Raw genomic sequence first — 15,341 nt, 5'->3', positions numbered from 1 at the left:
GAATTTGCTAGGGGGGTTCGGGGGCATGCCCCCCCGGAAAAATTTTTTGCCCAAAGAAGCAAAATGGTGCCATTTGGTGCCATTTGAAATTAGAAATGGTCATAGAATCAGCATAGAAAAATCTTTTTTTTTTTCTTCTTCTTTTTTTTTTTTTTTTTTTTTTCGGGGGGGGGGGCACGTGCCCCCTGTGCCCCCCCCCCCCCCTCGTCCGCCCCTGCATATTCAAGCACACACACACACTAGTTTTTAATCACTCAAATCGAGTCATCGAGCCGTGGGAAAGCCGTGTTGATGCGTTTATCAACCTTCGAGTTTGACAGTAATCCCACTGATCGTCTTCGCTTTGTTGAATATAAAGCACCGCCATTATATTACTCGGTGTTCTTCAAATGTAATCTTTAATCCATGCACATGCAATACTCGCGCGCACGGAACGTATTCACAGTCTATTCGCCGGCAATTGTAGCAAATACACCACTAAACAGTTCCGACGTTTACATGGAACAAAGAAGGAAAATCACGTGACCGCACAGACGCCTCTCATTGGCTGCGTCATTTTTTCGAGGAAACAAATCGTCTGCAACACAGCTTTGCGTATGTTCTGCGACTGACGAGTCAGACACTTGTGTTTATTTTGTTGTTTTGTCGATGTAAATTCAGCGATTATCGATTTTAACAATGGCATGTCACTGCCCGATGATTGATTGTGACAACGGAAGCTACCGTCTTCAAAATGGAAAGCTAAACTTTGCAAAATTCACCAGGTTCCACACGAGTCTGTGCTGTTCATGCCAACCACCGTTCAGGTAAGCGCAACACTGTAACAGTTCTTGATCAACTTATTTTATTGCCTGACATTCATGCGATTTATTGTTTTTTTCTGCAAATTCCATAGCATGATTACAAAACCGTTTAGCTAGACCTGCATTTATACAGCTTTGAACGTTACAAAAGCTGCACACCGGCACTGCATGAAATACTTGTTTGAATCTGCCGTGCATGAGATCAAAAAATGTGGCTCACTTTCTGTGTCAGTGTGTTTCCGTTTCTTGTTTTTTTTGTTTTACTTCATGTTGTTAGAGCATGGCTGTGATAAAAAAGCAATACAAAATTGCTTTGTAGAGCCATAAATTGTTAAATCTGATATGCATCTGTCTGTTTTCAACAGCTTGCATCCGCATCCAACACACAAGAAGAACCCAGCACAAGCTTTTTTTTTCACCTGCAAGGGTTTGTTCTCAACACTTTCTTGATGGCACACCAACTGCAGAGAACTCTTTCCCAACACAAAACTTGGGATACCCTGGATTTCAACACAGAGTAAGTTTTTTTTTTTAAATAACTTTCTTGTTATATTTTGTGTGTGTACGCAGTAAAGAAGATGGGAAGGTGTTGAATGTATTTGTTCACACATGCTGTTCCTAGTATCACTATGCTGTGTTTGTGCCTTACAGCTTGAGTGATTTAATTGACTTTTCGTCTGTTCGTGTGTTTTGAAATCTGAACAAGAATGAATATCAATCAATATCAATATATGAGGCTTATGAATGTGGGAAGCCAAGCTAAGTTTTATGTGGGTGGTTTGTTTCCAGAGTGCGATTTGATCAACATTAGGAGAGCTCTCCATAGAAGCCAAAGGAACAAAAACAAGTGTACCGGGGAATTCACAGGGGGAGTTCTGTATTGCACTGAAAATGACTACAGTGGGTCCAAATGACCACCTTTATAAGTTGAAGTTGGGGGCATTGAACCCAAACGGACAACATATGTGGAGAACCCTGCATGAAGATGTAATACTACCATAAATACTGACAGAATGAACCCTGTTTGGCAATGTTTCAGACAGCAAGAGTGCTGATAGACATACCCCGACCAGAGCACCGGCTAGGCAGAAGAAAATGGGCAATGCGAGATCTGGAATTCCAGTTTGAGACGTGCCAGGCCCAAGGATCATCAAGGGAGAGGAATGGTGCAGCTAGTTGATTGCCAGAAAAGTGTGACTCTAGCCCTGAACAAGACCCATTCACAACAGAAACATTTCTGGGTGCTCTTGTTTTTGCTTATTTGTTGATAGTTTTTTTTTGTATAAGCAGATGCCAACTTAATGCACATCCGTTATGCACAATCTTAGTGCAATGATTAAGCTGACTAAGGAGAACAATAGACTGATGTTCAAACTAAAGATTGCAAACATGGCTAAGAAAAAGAACGCAGACAGGAAAAATCCATGGTTATTCAGAAATCTGATTTCTCGCAGAACATATCATATTGCACTGGTATAGCCACGACCAGTCTCTTACAATTAATTCATGGTTTTAGTGTCACCCTTTGCAACAAGAAGATGGCAGGAAAAAGTCAAAAATTCTAAAAAGACAAGAATTTTTAGCGATCAACCAATGAGTATTGACCCTAAACGTTATAGTATAGATGAGATGTTGTTTATGCAACAGAGACGAGGATTAGACCTTCAGGATCTAGCCTATCGGTTTCGCTAATATAGGTAGAATAAAGTACATCTACATGTCACCAGAGTGGCCAAGAGCAACCTTAAACAATTTACTGGTTTGTTTTCATTTGTTTGAATGTTTCTCTCTTCTTCCTGCGCACAGTCTTCTCTCCATAATTTTCATGTCCCCTGTGCATACCATAACATGTTCTGAGGAAAAATGTTTGTTTGGCTCACTTTCTGTGTGTGTCTATTGATGTTTGTATGATGCAATGAGTGTGTCAGAACAAAATCTGAGTTCTCGTACTTTGAAAGGGAGAATGAGAGACAAGACAAAGCATTACAGCACAAAGTCAAACATATCAGCACTTGCAAACAAAATGCACACAATACAGTCAGCTCAAAAAACTTTACTTATGTTGATAAACGTTATCACTAGCAGCAGATCAAATCTGATGACTTCATCCACTTGGCAATGAACATATTGGGAAGAAAGATATCTAGTTTTATATATTTATATATACCAAAAACACACATGTAGTACAGTAAAAGTCATATCTATAATGGTGTACACAGGAGCCTTCCTTTTCAGAACTCCAAACAATAATCTGATAAAAAAAAAATCCACTACAGAAAAAGAGGGAGTCTTAAAATGTAGGAAAATTTACATAGGTTTTGACAAGACAAACATTCATATTTTAGATGCGACCCACCCTACTACCTTTCAGGCTGAAAACTTACAGAAATGAAGCAGCTGTTCAACAATGTTGCTCTGCCCATTACATGTGTAACGAGTAGAGCTTAATGCCTGGATCTGGCAAAGCTTTTACATGAGTTGACAAATTGTTCAAATTATTAGTCGTCAGGATTGTTTATTTACTTTGTGGAAGGGTTGCTCTCCTTGTTTATCTGTGTGGTTTCATAGTTAAGAGGAAAAAGCTGTTTTGTTAATACCGCTTTCCCTACTTCTACTAGTTCCTCCTCCTAAGTGCATCCTGTTGCTGCCTGTATCAAAACGGGCAATTGGATTACTTTGGGAACAGGAGGTTGTGATGGCTGGCTCTGGGTAACAGGTGGTTGTGATGGCTGACTCTTGGAGACAGGTAGAAGTCTCTTTCTGGTTTTGACAAAGATGCAATCAGGGGCTTCCTCCTCCAAAATGACTTGCAGCCTGTTGCATATGGTCAAAACACTGCCAAAAGGGAGAAAAAAAGAAAATAATCAATATGAGAAAGAGAAAGGAGACAACAACTTTTACTAAAGCATCATTTAGGACAATTTACCAAGTTGTACATAACAAATTGCTCACAAATTTGAGTGCAACTTGCATGAAGAGCATTGCAAAATTAAGACAGTTGCAGGGATGGCCAGATCTCAAAATCTTAACTTGCCAGACAGGTGAGTCATTTCAAGAAAGTCCAGTCCACCAAAAAGAATTGCTTGCCGGGTACAAACCACAGTTGCTATAACTGCATTGTTTATATAACGTTTTGAAACTAGAGTATACAACCAGAAGTGTTGCATTTGACGAGAATTTTCACTAGCCAACCAGGCGAGTTGCCAAGCGGTTTTAACTAGCACAACGGATTTTTTGTACTCGCCCCTGGCCATTAGTCAGATGATTTGATCATCCCTGAATTTAGAAAGTCGGTTCAGTCATTGCTGATTAACTGTATCACTATCAGTATCACTGCACTTTTCAAAAATTATATGTATATGACAGCGACAGGCATAATTTTAGTGTGTATTAATAGTAGTATGCTGGTTTTTCAGATTTTGACACATTCCCTGTTCACTGAAACCAAAATGTTGTTAGGCTGCACTGCCATCTTGCAATTCAACTTGAACCATTCTCTTTTTCAAAAGTAAAGTGCAAATATGATCACTTATTTAAAAAAGTAGAGAGGTTTCCTACCTGTAAGCCTTTCCTCCTTAAAACTCGTTGACGAGGCGATGCATGAGGTCGAGCTCACACTCACAGGCAGCCGGCGATGAAGACGCTTGGCCACAGGAATCGCCCATCTTGCTGCCTTTCAATCCAGTTGTGATGATGAACGGATCAGGATAAAGCACCCCTTTCACATACAACTTCTGCTTGTACTCCCGAAGAAGCACCCTCTCTGCATTTTCTGCTTCACGGTCGACAGGAATCCCATCTCCCAAGTTCCAAAGCAGGAAAAGCTCTAAAACAAAAAGGCCTTGAGATCAAATCACAGTTTTTCGCACCTGTGGAAGGCATTCTTTTTCCCCCTCATCACCATTTTGTATGTAAACGTACAAAATACTCACTGACTCAGCCTGAGGTAAGCTTAGCAGCTATACAAACTGGCAGTGGCAACTTAGTATGCATGTTTGTTGTTTCTTATCTTACCCACACGTCAGATTGAAAATGGAAAACTTTTGCATACACTATCGCAACATGTAGCCTATGCATCACGAATCGGAATATAGTTATGCTTCATAATAAGTTAGATTCCGTGGACAGATCAACGGCACTTATTCAAGTTTTTGACTTTAATCAACTGAAAAGTTAAGCGTATCTGAAGAGAGAGCACTTACTAAGTTACTGTTAGTGGCTCCGCTTGATTGGAATCCGGGCGATCGCCCGGGTGCGCCCGGGTGAAGTATTTTCAATCAAGTACAATCGGGTCATCAACCGGCTTAAGCCGGCGGGCTAGCCCGGGCTAGCCCGCCTCGCCCGACCAAAACACATCGGCTGATGCGAGATCAAAATGGCCGCCACGGGTGGAAAGTAAGTGAATCTTTTACTTCTGAAGAGAAAGTTGTACCTTCAGGCCGTGTTCACGCTTCTGTGCTTAATTATTGGGTTGAATCTAAGTACTCGTGATTGTTTAAAGTGTGTTTTGGGGCTTAGATAGGATTCATTGAAGTAATTTCAAGTGAAGTTGAATGTGAATCGATGACGATTCCATGCAGATGACTTGTCAAATGACAAGATCACAAGATTCGAGGCTTTTGACCAGTCAGCCAGTCCCTTCAATTGGTCAATATCTTGCAAACCATTTCAACCGGAGATCAAACATAATTATGTGTGACTTCCAATATATATGTGTGACTTCCAAGCATTCACACTCCATATTGTAGGCGTACTCCGCATCACTATCATCACTAAAGAACAACTCGTCCAACAGCAACAAATTGGCAGCCATGTTTATGGCCCGATTGCGCTTGATTGGTACTTTAGATCAAATCGCCCGCGTCACGTGGCGGGCGATCGCCTGGTCGCCCGCTTTGAATCCCAATCAAGCGGAGCCAGTGACTTACAACTTACAGGGCGGAAAACTGGTCTTGGGAATGAACAACACATCGCATCATTGCAAAGAGTAAATAACGAAAGAAATAAAACTTACCTAGCTACAAGTTCCTCGTGTGCACCTTCCACACTCGTTTTCCGTACACACGACAAGGTTTTCGATGCTTCAGTGCTCCACAGTCGCACCTTCTGGATGGAAATCTCGCTCAAATCGCACATGTTTCAAGTTGCTGAGAAGCTAGCACGACGCGTTGTTTACTCGAAAAAATGCTACGCATGCGCACTGTCGCAATGGCCGCGGAACTGTTTAGTGGTGTATTGCACACACTCTCAATCGGCAGGCCCAACGCGGAACTGAACAGGGCAGAATAATAGTCCCGCAGTGAAAACAAAAATCCTTGAAAATATTTAGTTATCACGTGAGTAAATAAACCATTCTAGAGACAACAGTTGTTATTAACAGAACTGCAATAACTACACACATATAAAATACTTCGGTGTATTTTGAATGATAGTATTCAACGTTTGCTGTCAACAAGAGGACAGCTTGCTGCAGCAGACGGCGCAAGAACTCCCGACCTTTGACCCGACTTTTAGCGACCCAGCTTCCGGTTATGGTGGAACACGATAAGTCCACAGGCATTAGAGCACACGTATGTTCTTTGACATTTCAAATCTGCATCATGCCAGGCAAGAATCCAGGCAAGAATTGTGCACTTGCAAGCTCTATCAGGTGCAGAGGTTTGTCATTTTTTCCGAATTCGAAGGCCAGAAAATCCTGAGTGGGAATGCAAACTTGTGGCAGCTGTGAACCGATCTGAGTGACAAAAGTTTCAATCGACAGAATGCAAATATTTGTTCTCAGCATTTCAAGGAGAAGTGTTTAATAGAAGGTAAGCAACTTTGATTTTGTGGTTTTGAATAATTAAATACTGAGTAGAATCCCAAGACAATCGCCCAAATTCATAGGCCGATAGGGAGGAACAAAAATTACGGATTGAACACCATCTTCAACTATAATTCTACAACTGTTTTGCTTCAAAGTTCAATCCGTAATTTTGATTCCTCCCCATGAATTTGGGCTGTTCTACCAAATACTGTAAACTGCAGTTTTACCCAACTATATATTGCATACATAAAAAAAAACACAGCTGTATTTCGCCAGGCCACAACTCCACAGCTAGTAAAGTACTCTCAGTTGACACAGTGTTGTTCACAATCACACTAAACAGTGCTGAGTGCACAGTCTGTGGAGTGTGGTGACCGGTCTATGTGTGTACTGGACTGGTTAGAGCACTACATAGTACACTACAATTTCAAGTTGTCTAAGACTTGAGAAGTGAAAGTACATTATTTCTTTTCTACAGTAATATTATCTATTTATGAAGTAAGGCCTAAAAAATAATAGGTGTGGTTACGGTAACCCGACCTTCCCTATTGTTTGGGGCCGACCCTATAACTTTTTGTTACATTTGTCAAAAAAATACCCAAAAAAACAAGTAAACGAGTGCAGAAAACGCAATGAAAGCGAAAGCGCCCGAGTCGCACACTTATTTCCCTGTCAAGTAGGTTTAATTTGTACACATTAGAAAAAAAAGTAAAAAAAAAAAAAAAGTGATTGCCTACCTTCCTACACTATTTTTTTTGGCTATGTTACCGTAACCACACCTATTATTTTTTTTGGCCTAATAGTATTTATGTATTTAAAATTTGACATATTGAGTAATAGATTGTCAAAATGACCTTGTATTCATGAGGTGGTCAATAAACTTACCTATAGTTTTTTAAGACTAAGAGTGATCCCTTACATAATATGCATTTTTTAATACTTGAGCTTTGTAACTGTAAACATTGTTTTTTATTTTATAAAGGAAATGGAACTGGTCGCACACTACTTCCAGGAAGTTTGCCCACAGAGTTCATGCCCCAACGCAGCATAGAAACGTCAAAACCAACACTGAGAAAACCACCAGTGAGTACATTATGATTTTTTTATCCTGGCAAACTCAGGAAATCTTAGAATTTCTTCTGGTGCTCATCAGTGAAAACGCCATTTGGAGTCTGCCAACTCTTGTGTTTGTTTGTTTGTTTGTTTGCTTAACGCCCAGTCCACCACGAAGGGTTATATCACTATCAGGGCGGTGCTGCTTTGACATTTAACGTGCGCCACACACAAGACAGAAGTCGCAGCACAGGCTTCATGTCTCACCCACATTATTCTGACACCGGACCAACCTGTCCTAGCACTAACCCCATAAATGGACTTAATCTAATGGCAAATCTTAAGCTCAGATAGCACCAGATTGCATCATTTGGGTTCTTTGGAAGAACAAAATTCTAGGAGGGGGGCATACCCCCGGACCCCCCAAAGCAATGCTTGGCACTTTGTCAGTTTGTGCCCTTGCTTTGCGTTGTTGACTTGTCGCATACATTTTGGACTCTTGAAAATGACAGGAGGACCTCTTAAAAATAGCTGATGGGGGTCCCTGTGACCCTACACATTTTTACTATGGGGAACACTGTGAGGATGAGTGTTGTTTTGTTTACAACTTGTTCAGTTTGATAATTATTGGCTTGATGTTAAAATTGGGACTCATGAAAATGACAGGACCCATTAAAATTAGCTGAGCGAGTCATGCACATTTTTACTATGGGAAACACTGCTAGTACTAACACTGAACCTGTTACCTATACAGCAAAACTGTAACTTTTGTTGATTTAGATATAACTTGTTTAATTTTTTTGTTAACAGGTTGAACGGCATCCACCACAGCTTGTGGAAAGAGTTCAATACCTCCACTTTGGTGACCTTTGTTCAGCTTGTACTCGGGAACTACCGGTACCATGGTGCCTGCTATCAAGCACTCCAGAGAGGATTGTTTTGGCTTTGTTGGACACACACAGCCAGCAACTGATGGTTAGAGTGTGCATCACTCCTGATTTCACTGCTCAGGTGTTTGTAATGAACATCCCAGCTCCTCATCTGACATCAAATGTACAAAAGGTAATTCTATTTGCAGTATATTTCATAACATGTATCTTCCACAGACTGCTGTTTTGGCTGCAAGACATTCACTACTTATAAATATGCCAGACAGGAGAGGAAACTTTACACAGTCCATCTGTAAAGCATTCTCCGTATCACTAAACCTGGCAAAACAAAGTGACCAACGCAGAAATCATGTCCCGTGCTGGCCTCAAATCATTTTTATTGTACTCAGACAATGCAGATTTCACTGGATCTCCCATTTTCACTGCATGGAAGATGGCCGCATATTAAAGGAATGGGTGGGACTGGAAAAAAAACCTGGCGGTCTGAAGGCCGTAGTCCCCTAGTGGGGTCCAGGGGCAGCACCCCTTGAACTTAAGTTGAGAAAAAATTTTAAAAAATTGACTTATTCAGTTATTGAGACCTTAAAATTTCCATTTTTATGTAATATTTTAATGGACAATAAAGTGCTGTTATTGTTATTGTTAAAATTACAACAAAATTGATAAAAACGGCTTCAAGTGAACCAATTTGTTGACAATTCTCTATCGCGATGATAAAAGGAAACAAGTTTTTTGTTTGTTATTTGAACACGGGTGAACCTTACGATGTTGTGTTGTGTGGTGTGCAGTCCAGCAGGTGAATATTACAATGTTGTGGTGTGTAGTCCACCAGGTGAATGTTTCAATGTTGTGTTGTGTTGTGTGTAGTCCAACAGGTGAATGTTCCTGTGTTGTGTTGTGTGTAGTCCAACAGGTGAATGTTCCTGTGTTGTGTTGTGTGTAGTCCACCAGGTGAATGTTCCTGTGTTGTGTTGTGTGTAGTCCAACAGGTGAATGTTTCAATGTTGTGTTGTGTGCAGTCCACCAGGTGTATTTTTCAATGTTGTGTTGTGTTTTTATTTTAAAACAAGACTTTTCATCTGCTACCTTGATTATTTGGTTGTTTTTATGTATTTACAGGCGGGCATCAAAAAACTACTTCAGGACCTTTCCAGTCTACGACGATGTGAAGGAGTGCCACAAGCTGGTTTACAAGGCTTCGCCGAACTCCCAAGTGGTGACCCCAGTCAACTGTACTACAGGCACATTGTTTGCACTGGTCAAGAGGGGGAAATTGGTATTTCCATTCAGCACACTTCCACTGTTCGATCTACCTCTTGTTTGCTTTTGTTAGAACCATCGTCTGCAGTCTGTCAACACTGTGTCAAGACAAAGTTGCTTCTGAAGTTTCAGCGTGTTGAGACAAGCAAAACCCAGCCAATATCCACACACTATCCTTTGCACTCGACACCAAGAGAGTGTTTAGTAAACGACTTCAAGAAAGTGAGAAAAGAAAAGAAAGATGTGGAAAAGGAATTAGAAAAGTTAAAAAGTTCTCTAGAAACAGGTGTTCAAATCAATCCAGAAATGCATTCATCTTTGACCGAGGTGATGAAAAAGAATACTTCAGAAGAGCCTCTTCAGAAACTTTTTTGGGAAGAGCAAGTAAAGGCGTTTGAAAGTGGGCCCAAAGGCATGCGTTGGCATCCCATGATGTTGCGTCTAGCAATTTTCTTGCACAGAAGGAGTGCATCCGCATATGACACTCTGCGAAAGACTGGGGTTCTCAAATTGCCAGGAGAGTCCACCTTGAGGGACTACACTAATGTGTACCATCCACAACCTGGCTTTCAAAAGAATACACTTGATGAGTTGACCAAAAAAACGAAAGGTTTAAAGGATAATGAGAAGTGTGTTGTTCTTCTTCATGATGAAATGACTATCAAATCAGACCTTGTGTTTGATAAACGGTCGGGTGAGCTTGTTGGCTTTGTGAAGGATGGAACTTCTGAACCAGGTTTGGCAACACATGCCCTTGTGTTTTATGTGGTTGGTGTGAACACAAACATTAAGGCCAGTGTCGGTTTTTTTGGAACGCAGACGGTGACTGCAGATGTACTTTACCCTCTGTTATGGAGTGCTGTTTGTGTGGTTGAACGATGTGGCTTGAAAGTAATAGCCTCTACTAGTGACAAGGCTTCGCCTAATCAGAGATTATATGATCTCCATGGCAATGGCACGGATGTTTGTAACAAAACGGTCAACTTGTATGCACGTGACAGGGATATATTCTTTTTTTCTGATGTCCCACACCTTGTGTAAACTGTCAGAAACAACCTGTACAATTCTGGTTCAGGTAAAAGAACACGATATTTGTGGTTAAACGACAAACACTTGTTGTGGAAACACATTATTGACGTCTTTGACAGGGCTGTTGCTGGCACACTTCGCAACACAAAACTGACCTATGATCATGTGTACTTGACTCCCTCGTCAACCATGAAAGTAAGACTGGCCGCACAGGTGCTGAGTTTTCGTGTTGGTCGTGTCATGGCAGCATATGGGGACCCCGAGTGCCAGGAAACTGCAGACTTCATTTTGAAAATGGACAGATTCTTTGATTGTTTGAACTCTCGTAGCATTCAAGAAGGCTACCTCAAAGGAAAGCCTGATATGTTACCGTATAGACGTGTGAATGACGAGCGCTTTGCATTCTTGCAAGAATTCTACAACTTTTTGGTTGATTGGAAACATGCGGTTGATACACGACCAGGGCAATTCAGTAAGATTGAACGAAACAGGATGTTTTTGTCCCATCAGACCTTCAAGGGGCTCTGCATGACCTTGAAAGCTTTTCCCGAGGCAACACGTTTCCTTCTGCGCCATGGAGTTAGCTTTGTCCTCAGCAACAGATTTTGCCAAGATCCGCTTGAGAACCATTTTGGGAGGCAAAGAGGAATGGGGCGTCGAAACACCAACCCAAGCTTGTGGCGATTTGGCTACAATGAAAGCAAATTAATGATTGGGAGGAGTATGTCCCTCATGATTGAACCAAAAGGCAATGTATCTAGAAAAAGGGCAGGTGAGAAAGAGCAGGAAGTTGTGATTTCAACAAGCCCATTAAAGAAGATTTCAAGGCCGCGATAGGTTTGCCAAAATGGGTGAAGCAGATCTGAACAATCTAATTTCTAAACTGTGTCAAAAAAGATGAAGGCGCCTTGGTCTTATGTATTTTGATTAAAGGGGCACACAAATCACGTAAAACATGTTTATCGCTGCAAATCCATGTGTGCTATCTATTGAGCTTGCAAGCCCATGGATGTACCAAATTAGCCACTTCATGTGTTGCGATGATGAGTTTGCAAGAGTGTGTTCACGCATGTGCAAGCATGTGTGTGTCATAATGCACAATACTTTCATCTTATTTACATGTATCACCTGAATACCATATATTTCTGAAAAGTCATGATTGTCCAAACCAAAATAATGTTATGCTGATTTTCTGTGAAATATGTATTGCTGCATCTTGCTTGTTTGTGTGCAGCAACTGTTCATGTTTGCTTTTGTACAAGAATGAAAATGAATAAGAGTTGGCGAGAACTTTTTGATGGACCCTTTGTACAGCCTTGTCTAGAAGTTAGTGACTGGAAATTTGACAAGTTGATTATCTTCGAGTCAGTGTCATGAGGAAGCAGCTTGTCACGATTTTAGTCGCGGAACATTTTGACAAGGCTATAGGTGACCAAACACGACAAAAGGGACATTTAAGTCGGTGGACATACCTTTTGATTCTAAGTACAATACGTCTATTGACTTTTTGTCCTTTTGTTGTGTCGGGTCACATATATATAGCCTTGTCGATATGTTCAGCAACTAATAACGTGACAAGCTGCTTCCTCATGTCACCGAGTCAAAGGCAGGCAACTTGTCAAATTTTCAGTCACGAAACTCTATATTATATTCCTAGGTGTACTGTTCATGGATTGCTGTACGATTTTTGTTGTTGTTGCTGACTTTTAATTTCTACAAGCACGGAAAAGCAACATCTCATAACTTTGATCACAATTGTCACTTTGTTGTTGTCATGTTTATTTTTTCCATAAGAATGTCATGACTAATTAAATCAACTCAAACTATAAGGTTGCTTGTTCATTTTTTTCCATGTTAAAAGTAAACTGTGATAAAAAGTAATCGTGTATGTTATGTCATTGGGGGTAAAGATTTGCTGCTACTTTCCGGAGTCACATTTTTTTTCCGAGGCTTTCCACCAATCATAAACTGTAATGACGAGGGTAATGAACAGACATATTTTTACAACCAATGACGTAAGTTATTGAAGGGTGTGCACATTTTCCAATGGGAATATTTAAACTTCTTTCGGCCGTGAAAGAAGATTATATTTAGAGTTGCATAGCGCTAGTCTAGGGGTGATAGGAGAGAATTTAACGTAGGGACAGTAGCTTTAATAAACTTGTACATCAACTATTTTAACAAGTTTGGATTCACCCCCTTCCCAAAAAATTGTGGACGAGTTCTAAAACTAACAAAAACTTGCCAGACGTTTGAGAATCTGGAGTCCATTTACTTTTATCCAGCAATCAGGTAAGAATGGGTGCTATTCTTGCAGAGACTTGCGCAGGCTTTTCTTCTGCTTGCCTGTTTTAGTTGACAGTTTGTGTCTGTCCATGTACACCTTGCATTCATGATGGACCCTAACGTTGAAGTACACTTTTACAATTCCACTCAAAAGTTTTTCTTTTGTGTTTTCCTTGGCATTCACCTTGTATAAGCCTTCATAAAGACATGTTGACACACTATCTGAAGTAACACATTTGGAGAAGTAAATCTGAAAATCAAAGCTTTGAACGTCTCCAAAAGTAGACCTGAAAATGGACTCCAGAGCCACAAACATCTGACAAATATTTTGCGTTGTGTCAAGGAGGGCAGATTTGTTTTGGAAGTAGAAACTATCTCTGGAGTTTCCAGTGCATTCAAACAGTCCTCAACCAACTCTCTCTCAGCAACATTGTTAATGCGTTTTGCCTGCTTCTTGAGGTTGAACAAAACAAAACCTGCTATGTGTTCAACAATCCCAACTTCACCCTCAGGCACTTCATCACCGTTGTTAGATTGGGTTTGTTTTTTCAAATCGCAGTTTCTTTTCAACAACAGTTCAAACACTGCGAAAGCCATTGTTGTGGCACTGAAGGGACACAACAGTTTTTCAAGCGGCAAGACGTTCAACTCCACAAGCATTGCCTGGTGAAATTTCTGGAAACGCCTTTTCCTTATTGGCACACTTGAACCGTGTCTTGGGCACCAAACATGCGTTGAGGAACTGCAGGGCAGACAGCAAAGCATCTCCAGCAAAACAATTAATATTAACCTTTTATAATATTTATAATACTGTAGTTAACATTTATCGCGCCTAACTTACTCTCGGGTTCTTAATAGCGGTGCGGGTTTGAATAACACTACAGGGTGGAATTTTGTAAATAAATTGTAAATCAATAACAGTACGGGATTAAATAACAGTACGGGGCCGGGGTTGCATTTTGTACATAGACATTCTTATTTTGCTTTTTGTTCTCACCAGCAGTCTATAGTTTTCATCTCTTTGTGTTCTCTTAAATTGTGAGAAACAAGTTAAGTAAGCATACAGGGTTTGAATAAGCGTACAAACTGCATGTAATTGTGATGAAAACATAAATATAATTTATGTGGAAAAATATTTCTGATGGGGGTTTTAAATTCTAGGATGAAAAGCACAAAGATGTTATATCCATATCCAATCCAAGTTTTCATTGACTAACCAAGATGCAAATCCTAAAAGGTCACTTCCGCCCACCACTCGAAAGCAGCAACAAGTGAAAATACAGCTCTTCGAAATTTTTATTAACATTTTTGTTTGCGTTTTACAGTGTTACATTTCTTTTTTCTTGCATCTTTTGGGAGAGATCAGGGCGCAATTGAACCGTTTTTATACTTTTTGCTGTGTTCCACATGTGAACCATTCTGGACGCGGCGTTTTACCGCCGCAGTGGCACCATTTTATGCATCTATTTTTGTGTACTGGAATATTGTCTCTTGACAAATGTATGGATAACATCCACGGCTGCCAATGTCGTGGTCTCAATGTACAGGTATTTTGGTGTTTTAGTGACGGGAATGATAAATTAGGGCCTGATATGTCCATTTTGAAATGTAGTCAACCCGTACACTAAAACTTACACCTTGCTATATATATGTGTTCTTTGGTTATGATTTTACTGTTGTAGAGCTTTTGCTCTGAAGAATCAAAAACAGTAGTCGCTGAAAATAAACTTCAGCGACAAAAACATCAATGTTTAGGTGTTATGAATGTGTTTTGAACAAGTGATGAGAACAAGGGTGTGCAAGATGCGTGTAAGTTGTGCATTTAAATTGTGTAGTGCGAGTGGCTTGGGAGTGTCTGTTTCAATAAGCTGTGCTCTGGTCTTTCTCAAAAAAATATTTAGAACATAAATTAATTGATGATAAAATTAAAATAAATAAGCGTACGGACCCAAATAAGGCCGTACAGGTCTGCATTTGTTTCTAAAATAGATATGCGTACATGTACGCTTATTAGGAACCTGAGAGTATGCATACCTGAAAGCACTTACACAAAATAATAGAAATAATAGGCTGGCACTGTGGCAGCGTAAAGGTTAAAAAAAGCCAAGGGAAAATATTTGGATCAAAATTTTACGGACCTAAATCCCCCTCGAGAGAGAGCATAAGGCTATGTTGCTGAAGGAGACGACTCAAACTGAAGGAACACACTCAACC

At 40.4% G+C, this 15,341-nt stretch overlaps 2 long non-coding RNA genes across 3 annotated transcripts; one reads left to right on the top strand and one right to left on the bottom strand.

The window, feature by feature from the left end:
• The first annotated feature begins 461 nt into the window (after window positions 1–461).
• On the top strand, window positions 462–2,555 carry LOC138965206 (uncharacterized). The gene is made up of 3 exons (XR_011455357.1): window positions 462–806; window positions 1,169–1,320; window positions 1,843–2,555. It is a non-coding gene; the product is annotated as an uncharacterized lncRNA (long non-coding RNA).
• A 154-nt stretch (window positions 2,556–2,709) lies between these two features.
• Window positions 2,710–4,997, bottom strand: LOC138965200 (uncharacterized). 2 transcript variants are annotated; one of them, XR_011455353.1, is made up of 3 exons: window positions 4,732–4,997; window positions 4,362–4,629; window positions 2,710–3,638 (listed from the first exon to the last, which is right to left on the bottom strand). It is a non-coding gene; the product is annotated as an uncharacterized lncRNA (long non-coding RNA). The 2 variants fall into 2 exon arrangements; XR_011455354.1 differs by having other exon boundaries at window positions 4,736–4,997.
• Window positions 4,998–15,341: the final 10,344 nt, after the last annotated feature.

This window comes from Littorina saxatilis, linkage group LG1, assembly GCF_037325665.1.
Source record: "Littorina saxatilis isolate snail1 linkage group LG1, US_GU_Lsax_2.0, whole genome shotgun sequence".
NCBI classification, from domain to species: domain Eukaryota; kingdom Metazoa; phylum Mollusca; class Gastropoda; order Littorinimorpha; family Littorinidae; genus Littorina; species Littorina saxatilis.
Note: the sequence above shows the minus strand (reverse complement) of the source record. Positions and strands in the feature narration are given on the sequence as shown.